The 9,505-nt window shown below is 33.9% G+C and overlaps 1 non-coding gene across 1 annotated transcript; it reads left to right on the top strand.

The window, feature by feature from the left end:
* The first annotated feature begins 352 nt into the window (after positions 1-352).
* Positions 353-426, top strand: TRNAN-GUU (transfer RNA asparagine (anticodon GUU)). The gene has a single exon. It is a non-coding gene; the product is annotated as a tRNA-Asn (tRNA).
* Positions 427-9,505: the final 9,079 nt, after the last annotated feature.

The following is a 9,505-nucleotide window of genomic DNA, read 5'->3' as shown; positions in this document are numbered from 1 at the left end:
GGGATTCAATTCAATTTCATTTTTAATTTTTAATTTTAATGATTTAAAATTACATTTGATCAATTTTTTTTCAAGTGAAATTAAAACTAATCAGCTATAGCACTGTTTTCTTTATTGGAAGAGACCATTGCACTAATTGATCATTATTAGACTATTAAATAATTTAATAACAGCAAGTATTTGTTTATAAAGAAAGAGTTGAGAAATTCAAATTTTAATTTTAAGAATTTATGATGTGTTAAAAAAATTAAATTAAATTAAGGCAGTGGTTGTGGGCCAAGTTGGCAGACGGGGAGATAGACAGATGAGATGACGGATAAGTAATTAGTTGTTAATTGATTAATCATCAGAAGCTGGAATAGCTCAGTTGGTTAGAGCGTGTGGCTGTTAACCACAAGGTCGGAGGTTCAAGCCCTCCTTCTAGCGTTTTGCGGACTCTAAAGAGAATAATTTTTTGTTTCTTTTTTTTAGATTGATTCTACTAAGGTCAGATTATTAATCAAACTGATAAAACATATTTCTAAAATTATTTCAACAAAAATGATAAGAGAACAAGAAGAATTTTGAGAAAGAAGTTATGGCAGTGCTACTATACTGTTGAATTAAGGAAAGGATGTGGTATAGTGAGAGTTAAGATGACAAAACAAGGTGAAAGTGAATCTCCCACTATTCACAGTGGGAGACTTCCTGGTGTCTAAACCTTCTGCTTCAATCAATACTTTTATTATTATTAATTTAATATTCTATGTTTCTGTTTACAAGGAATACATCAGGAGAAAGAAATTAGCGAAGGTGATTTAAGACTGGTTGTTAAGGTAGGAACCTACAATGTAGTTTGAGAATCGCAAGGAAAGGTTTCCATCCAAAAGGGGAACTTTCCACCTTTCTTCCTGGATGATGAGAAAACACTCGAAAGAGGTAAAGTATGGATTTTTACAGTATTAAGTTGGTTTGAGAGGAAGGCTATTTTAAAAATATAATAAAATCTTTAAAAAAACTCCACTTTTTTGACTTACTAAATTTATGAGTGGGGAGACTTTGATAACTTTTCTATTGTCAAGGGAAACTTTCCTTTGCAATATACAAAGGACAATTTTTTAATGGTATCCATAGCACAAGTAGATCACATGAATTCTCATCTAGCTAGGCATGACCAGATTGAACAATCTAAAATACAACAAAACAATGAGCCGACGATTTTGATTGAAAGATAGACGATCTAAATTCTAAACAACAGAAAAAAGTCAGGAGAAGAAGATGGATGAACATGGCAGCAATCCTTCATCTTTATCCAGATGGCTATTAATAAAATTAGGTTTCATTATTATCCTTTGTCAAATCCTCCATAAGAATGTGAATAATGCAAAGGAAATCAGTTTGATTAAATTGTTTCATATATATATATATAAGTGACTGTCTTTATTTTTGATAAATACATAAGATTTGCCTAAACTTTAAGAAAAATATAATTCCGTCACTGATGGCTGCAGCCTGCCGCGTGTAATTATTAAATTTATTCACGATAATTAGCGGCAGCCATCCCAACTGGAACCATAACATAAGGGTATGAATTGAGAAGTGGAGGAGGAGTTCTCGCATGGCCAGCGAAGTGCATCCCCTTGATGCATGCACCGCCCTTTGGGATGTGGCTGCAGTCACTTCCTTTAGATGGAGAAACAGGACCCCTCTGCAGAGAATTCAGCAAAAGACCTTTATTGATCCATTCTTCTTCATGATCAAGAATTCTAGCAGCCTCACGCAGTTCCATGCTCATAATAAAAAGGAAAACTACTAGTAGATAAATAATATTGAAACGCTTCATGTTTTTGGTGTACGTCTAAAAGTTACAGATTATTAGTATTATTAAAAGAGAGAAGAGTAATAAGCTAGTTAGCTAGCTACTAATAATGGATGTTTGTAGGAAAGAAGTAGGGGGTATTTATAAGTATCAATGTACACGACATATGATTTCATTTAGTCCTTTAAATTCGATTCTTGAATCTTGACAATGTTGGCTATTGAATATAGGAATTTCTCTGTTCACAATGGAAAAAAAAAAAAAAAAAAAAAAAAAGAGAAAACCCAGGGGGTACGTGTTTGAAATCGAATTGGGTTTCCGCAGTAATATATTGTGCATTCTAGGATTAGGAATCGATGGAATTCTTGACCACTGTGTACCTGCCATGGAAAATTTTTCTGAAGCTGGCTTGGCTTGTCTGTTGGGCTCAAAAAATTGAAATCAAGTCCATCATAAATTAATATTTTAATTACAACGACAATATTGTGAATGGTAGAATATAGATTTTAATAAGCTTATTAATTACCTACTGAAATTGCATGTATATTTCATTTTTGTCAAGTCTAAAGGAAGAAACAAAGATGCTGGGTTTCGTTTCGCACCAGTAAGCACTCCACACCAGAAACGAATAGACTATTGCATTCAAAATTCCATATCTTGCAGTCAGAAGACGTATTAAAGATCATACAGAATGAGCTTAGCAAAAAAAGAAAATTAAAGAAGTCAAAAATCGTTTCAGCCAACTACCATGGCGCAATACCATGTGGCTAGACTAGCCAGCTGCGTGTTTATTGAATCCTGTAGACTTTCGTGTAGCCTTCTTCTATGGGGAGACGGTTTTATTTTAGGAAAGTGGGAAGCTTGTTCTTCAGGTCACTGGTCTTTTTCAAAAAGATACGCGCAATGACGAGTACCATGTACCGTTGGCCACATTGGCAAGACTAATTAAATTTTAGTAACTTGCCTGGAACCAGGGTACTAATGGCCGCTGGCCAGGAACTATTCCGCATCTGTACTTCTCAGCAAACTTTCGTTCCAAGACTTAAGTAACTCACAAAAGATGATATGTACCGACATCTTCCAATGCTCAAGTTAATTACTAGGGTTTTTTTTTTTTTTTTTTTTCTAATAGGCTGGAAATTTTATTAAAATTGAAGGAAATGGGTGAAATATCACCAGTACAAGAAAATTAGAAGTAGCAACTTGAACTAGAGTTCTTTTTTGAGCCTTTGAGGTGAGCTAGAATTTTGTTAAAATTTCAGGATGTTACACATCCAACTGTTTCACAGGCTTTGGGATGATTCTGGAGACGCACCAATTAGTATGAAAATTTTATATATAACTTTGGAGCAGTAGGAGTTGGAGATGTTGATAGTCCGTTGAAACTATCATTCTTTGACCAGTTTTTGAATAACATAAATAGATCAATCAGTCTCAGGCATGCAATTGCTCATTAATCTATTATACATAAGGGGTGGAACTACTTTCTAGCCCAAAATTATAATATTTCTCATAGATTTTAATTATTTTTTTAAAATTATTTCCACAACTTAAAATTTTTAAATTTAAAATTTTACATATAAAATTTAGTGTATTTTTTTTAAATTACCATTTACCCCTATTTTTGTTTTAATCTTTGTAATTCTATGCAAATTTCATTTATATTTTTATATCATTTAATTTAAATCTCTCAATATTTTATATTTTTATTTTAATACCTGCATTTATATCAAGATTTCCTCTAATTTTTTTAATATTTATTTTTTACCCCTCAAAAATTAATTCTACTTCTGCCTCTGTATATATAAGTTTCTTAATTTATATAATATTAATTATTAACTAGCATTACAAAGATACCAGAAACTAATAATCATATCGGAACAGGAGACAAGAGACAAAGGGAAGAGAAAGATATGATATAAATAAACAGAAAGAAGCCATGGGCACTTTATTTAGTTTATTCATACAGATTATTATGCGTTCTGCAAGAAAAATATTCTTGAACTTGATAAATATAAAGAAGTGAAGTCTTGTACGTAGTTTCTTTATTACAAGTATAGCGACCGACTGTAGTATATGCAAAGAACAAGTAATTAAGTAGAAAGTACGTAAGCCAGTATAATAGTGTGTGACCGGCAGCAAAAGCTTTCATTTACGGCTAGCAGACATTGCATCTGGTGCCATAAGATGTTGGCATGGAGGCGGAGGAGCCATAACCCGGCCTGCATAGTTCCTTTCATTATTCACACATGGACGTCCAGGTGTGGGAACATAAGAGCAGCCACTGGGCCCAGAAGGAGTAACTTCAGTCCTTAGAGACTCTAATAACTCGACTACTTTCTCCACGATCAGACCTCCTTCTCTATGAGGAAATGGAACTCTAATCGCCTCATGAGCTTGCATGCTCATCAGAAAAACCAGAGTTGTAGCAAAAATAAGAATATTAATTAGATGTCTCATATTGTTTCTTCAAACGATAAGCAAAAGGTTGTTAAATATATGAAGAGGCTAAAGCTAATTAATAAGTAATGAATTGCGTTGAGGAGAGAAACATGCATATATATATAGCTGCTTGTAGGGCTTGTTTTTAGTGTTTCTGACTTGTGACCCTTTTGAAAAAATAAATTAGAAAAGAAATTTTGAATTAATGAACCCTTTTTTGAATTGAAAATTGAATGAACCTTGAAGGAAAGAGGGTGGTAGGTACGAAATTGAATCTTATTAGCCATAGTCTGTGGCGTATAATAGACCCTCAAGTCTTAGAGACATCATTTTGATGCTTGGCTTGTATTTTGGTCTCAAAGAATAATAGACTAATTAATGTATGAATGCCAAGTTAATCATTATTATAATTTCTTTGTTTGGTTAATTATTATTATAATTTCTCTGTTTGGTTTTATTATTAGTTTTTTTTTTTCAATGTTTATGAACGCAGATGATCATCTTGTTAACCGTTACAACAATCCATTTCTTTCCTTTTTTTTTTTTTATGTTTACTTGAAAATTTCTTAAAACCCATTAAATATCAAGCATACTCTATCATCATGGGGCTAGGTATCTGAAGTAGGGATGGCAATGAGTTAAATTTTTACGGATATTCAATTTTATGAAATTCTAATAGAATGAATTTAGATAGTATATAAATAAATTTGAGATGAATTTGGATTTGAAAAATAATACTTGATGGGTTTGGATTTTGCATGTTAGGTATTCGTTATCTAAACTCGTTTATATAAATATTTAATTAAATATAAAATATATATTTTTTATAATAATATTTATAAAGTTTATATTTTTTATTTTAAATAAAATAGAATTTAAATATTTTATGAAATAATTAAAGTTTTAAAATATAAGTTATTAATAAAAAATATTTTTTATATAGATTATTAATTAAAAAATATAAAACTAAATGGGTTTGAATATTAATAATCGAGCTTAGGACAAGCTCAAGTAGTAAAAAAAAAAATTTAATTAAATTTAAGACGAATTCAGATCTTGAAAATATTAATAGAATTTAAATTCAGATTTAAATAGAGTAATTTTTACAAATAAAATGTTCGTTGTCAAAATCAAAGTATATATTAATAAAATAAAGGGTAGGGATCATATTAATTAATTCTTCAAACATAGAGAGAAAAACAGGAAGATGAAATGATGAGCAAAACAGAAAATACAGAGGTTGAATTGAAGATTGAAAAACCAGAATCAGGTGCATCAGCTTCAAACTTGCTTAACAGTAGCAGAATTGCGCCCCCCTCGTGGCTAGACTACTACGTGTTACATATTAATTAAAGGGGATTGGAAATTTGGAAATGGTCTCTGCTTGCGATTATGAATTAATTAAGGAGTTGAAATTAATAAAACCATTTTCTCTCAATGCAGTTGAGTGGGTAGGTAACTGATGTAATTTAATTATTTTGGTTAATTGACTTGGTTCGAAATAAAATTTTAAGGAATGTTGATTCTTAGTTCGGTTCAATTTCTAAACTAAAAAGTCAATATAAAACCGAATTGATTGAAATTGGGCCAAGCCTCACATTAATCCAAGGCCTCTGTCCATTTTCATTGCCGAGACCAAGCCCAGGTTTATTTAAACCCTCCCCAGCCCAGCTCTCCTTCAGAAGAACCCAGATCTCCCTCTCTCCTCTATCCATCGCCCCCTCCCTCCCAACCCAAGCCCCACCCCTTTGATTCCGAGTGTAACTTGTAATGCTAGACTTCGGGTTAATCCAACCAGGTTTGAACTACAATCCACATATTCAGTTTGCTAAGTTGGTCGAGGATAGGTTGTATGAATCTTCTTTATCATGAATAATATACAACATTCGATTAAAAAAAAAAAAAACAGAATAGAATTTTACCTTTTCACGATGAAAAAAAGAAAAAAGAAAAACCATGAGGTACGTGTTTGAAATTGAATTGGGTTTTCGCAGTTATACTGTGCATTCTAGGACTAGGAATCAATGGAATTCTTGACCATTGCGTGCCTGCCATGGAAAATTTTTCTGAAGCTGTCTTGGCTTGGTTTGTCTGTTGGGCACAAAAAATTGGAAAGATAGAAGTTAGATTTTAATAAGCTTATTAATTAACTACTGAAATTGCATGTGTATTTCATTTTTGTCAAGTCTAAATAGAGAAATAAAGAAGGTGGATTTCATTTCGCACCGGTAAGCAGTCCACCCCAAAAACGCATAGACTATTGCACACAAAATTCCATATGTTGCAGTCATATGACGTCTTAATTAAAGATCAGAGTGAGGTTAAAACTTGTTCTAGCCAACTACCATGGTGCAATACAATGTGGTTAGACTAGCCAAACCAGCTAAGTGTTTATTGAATTCTGTAGACTTTTGCGCACAGGCTTCTTCAATAGGGAGATGGTTTTATGAGGGAAGTGAGAAGCTTGTTCTTTAGGTCGCTGGTCTATTTGAAAAGTTAAGCGCAATGACGAATACCATATACCGTGGACCATATTGGTAAGACTAAATTTAGTAACTTGCAAGGAACTATGCAAAGGCCGCTGGCCGGGAACCATTCCGCATCTGGACTTCTCAGCAAATTTTCGTTCCAAGATTAAGCAACTTAAAAAAGATGATACGTACCGATATCCTCCAATGCCCAAGTTATTGACAAGAGTTAATTTGAGCCTTTGAGGGTGAACTAGAATTTTGTCAGAATTTCAGGATGTTATATATCCAACTGTTTTACAGGCTTTGGGATGATTCTGGAGATGCGCCAATTAGTATGAAAATTATATTTATAATTTTGGAGCAGTAGGAGTTCGAGATGGTGATAGTCTGTGGAAACTATCATTCTTTGATCAGTTTTTGGAGAACGTATAAAAGTAATGCTCTTTCTAAGAAAAAAGTAGCCCTCTTTATAATATAAAAAATAAGTATGGTGCATGTACACTCAGTACAAATCTCATCAGTCTCAACCTGATTTTGGGATATTCACAATTCCAAAAAATCAAAACCTTAATTAATTCATTAGCACATTGCTCTCCATCTCTTTTTAGAAGCTTAATTACTTGTTGTACGTCTCTTCAGCCATGCAATTGGTCATTAATCTATCAAGTTTCTAAATTGATAGTGGCATACTAGTGTGCAGTAATGAATTAATATATAAGTTTCTTAATTAATGTAATATTAATTATCAGTAGTATCACGAAGATATATGAAACTAAACAAATCTCATCGGAACAGCAGACGAGAGACCAAGGAAGAAAAAAAAGGTGATTTAAATAACCAGAAAGAAGCATTGGGCATTTTATTTAATTTATTCATACAGATTATTGTGCGTTGTGCAAGAAAAGTATTCTTGAACTTGGTAAATATAAAGAAATGAAGACTTGTACGTAGTTTCTTAAATACAAGTCTAACGACCGACTCTAGTATATATAAAGATCAAGTAATTAACTAGCCACCGGACCGGCAACAAAAGCTTTCATTTTCGGTTAGCAGAAATTCCAACTAGAGCCATAAGATGTTGGTATGGAGGCGGAGGAGCCATAGCCCGGTCGGCATAATTTATTTCATTATGCACATGGACCTCCAAGTTTGGGAGTATAAGAGCAGCCGCTGGATCGAGGAGTAACTGGAGCCACTAGAGACTCTAATAACCCGACTACTTTCTCCCCGATCGGATCTCCTTCTCTACGAGGAAATGGAACTCTAATGGCTTCATGAGCTTGCATGCTCATCAGAAAAACCAGAGTTGTCGCTAAAATAAGAAGATTTAGATTCTTCATGTTAGAAGAAAGAATACAAGTAATGAAGGAAAAGATTGTGTATTTATCTGTGTCTTATTTACAGAGATATTACATCTATTTATACATGAGAATATGAACTAATTTAGACAAGAATAATAATTGATGTAATTATGCTATACAAATCTCCTATAATCATGCTAATTGCTTTAATACACAAATCTCCTATAATCATGCTAATTGCTGTAATCATGCTAACACCCCCCCCCCCCTTCAAACTCGAGGTGATAGCACAGGTGCCAACTTGAGTTTGCTTAAGAGATTCTGAAAGCGAGCGGGAGGATGCGTTTTGGTGAATATATCAGCGGTTTGGCTGACAGAGGAGACAGGAATCAAACATATGGTGCCATGAGCAACATGATGACGTACAAAATGATAATCAATTTCGATGTGTTTGGTACGCTCATGAAATACATCATTATGAGAAATCTGCATGGCACTTCTATTATCGCAATGAAGCATTGTGGCAGAAGAATGAATGACACCCAAATCAGTTAATAACCACCGTAACCAAAGTAATTCAAATGTAGCATCAGCAAGAGCACGATATTCAGATTCTGTGCTAGAACGTGCAACAACAGTTTGCTTTTTGCTACGCCAAGAGATAAGAGAATTACCCAAGAAGAAACAATAACGATTGTAGAAGCGGCGATGCAGCCGATCACCAGCCCAATTAGCATCAGAGTAGCCAGATAATACTAGGGAGGAGGTAGCGGAAAAGTGCAAACCATGAAAAAGAGTGCCTTTGATATAACGAAGGATTCGAAGTACTGCAGAGAAATGAGTTGAGCGAGGAGCAGACATAAATTGGCTGACCAGATGAACAGCATATGAAATATCAGGTCGAGTAACTGTGAGATAAACAAGACTCCCAACAAGCTGTCGATATAAAGTAGGATCATCAAGAGGAGTGTCATCAAGAGGTGTAAGTTTGCAATTGAGCTCCAATGGGGTTGATACGGTTTTGCTATCAGTGATGCCTGCTCAAGAAAGTAAGTCGGATGCATACTTGACTTGAGATAGATAATAGCCATCAGCATTTTGAGAAACTTCAAGACCCAAAAAATAGCTGAGAGAACCCAGGTCTTTCATTTCAAAATGCTGATTGAGATAATATTGTAACTTCGAAATACCAGATGAATCATCTCCTGTTATTATCATATCATCAACATAAACCAACAGAAGAACAATACCATCGGTTCATGAGTGAATAATGCAGAATCATGTGGACTAGAGAGAAAACCAAGTTGAGCAAGAGTGGAACTAAATTTGGCAAACCAGGCCCTGGGAGCTTGTTTTAATCCATATAAGGCTTGCCGAAGTTTGCAAACCTTATGAGGAGAATGATAACCAGGAGGAGGATGCATATAAATCTCTTCTGTTAAATCACCATGAAGAAAAGCATTTTTGACATCCATCTAGAAAAGTTTCCATTT

This window comes from Hevea brasiliensis, chromosome 2, assembly GCF_030052815.1.
Source record: "Hevea brasiliensis isolate MT/VB/25A 57/8 chromosome 2, ASM3005281v1, whole genome shotgun sequence".
In the NCBI taxonomy this organism is placed as follows: domain Eukaryota; kingdom Viridiplantae; phylum Streptophyta; class Magnoliopsida; order Malpighiales; family Euphorbiaceae; genus Hevea; species Hevea brasiliensis.
This window is presented reverse-complemented; position numbering and strand designations above follow the sequence as displayed.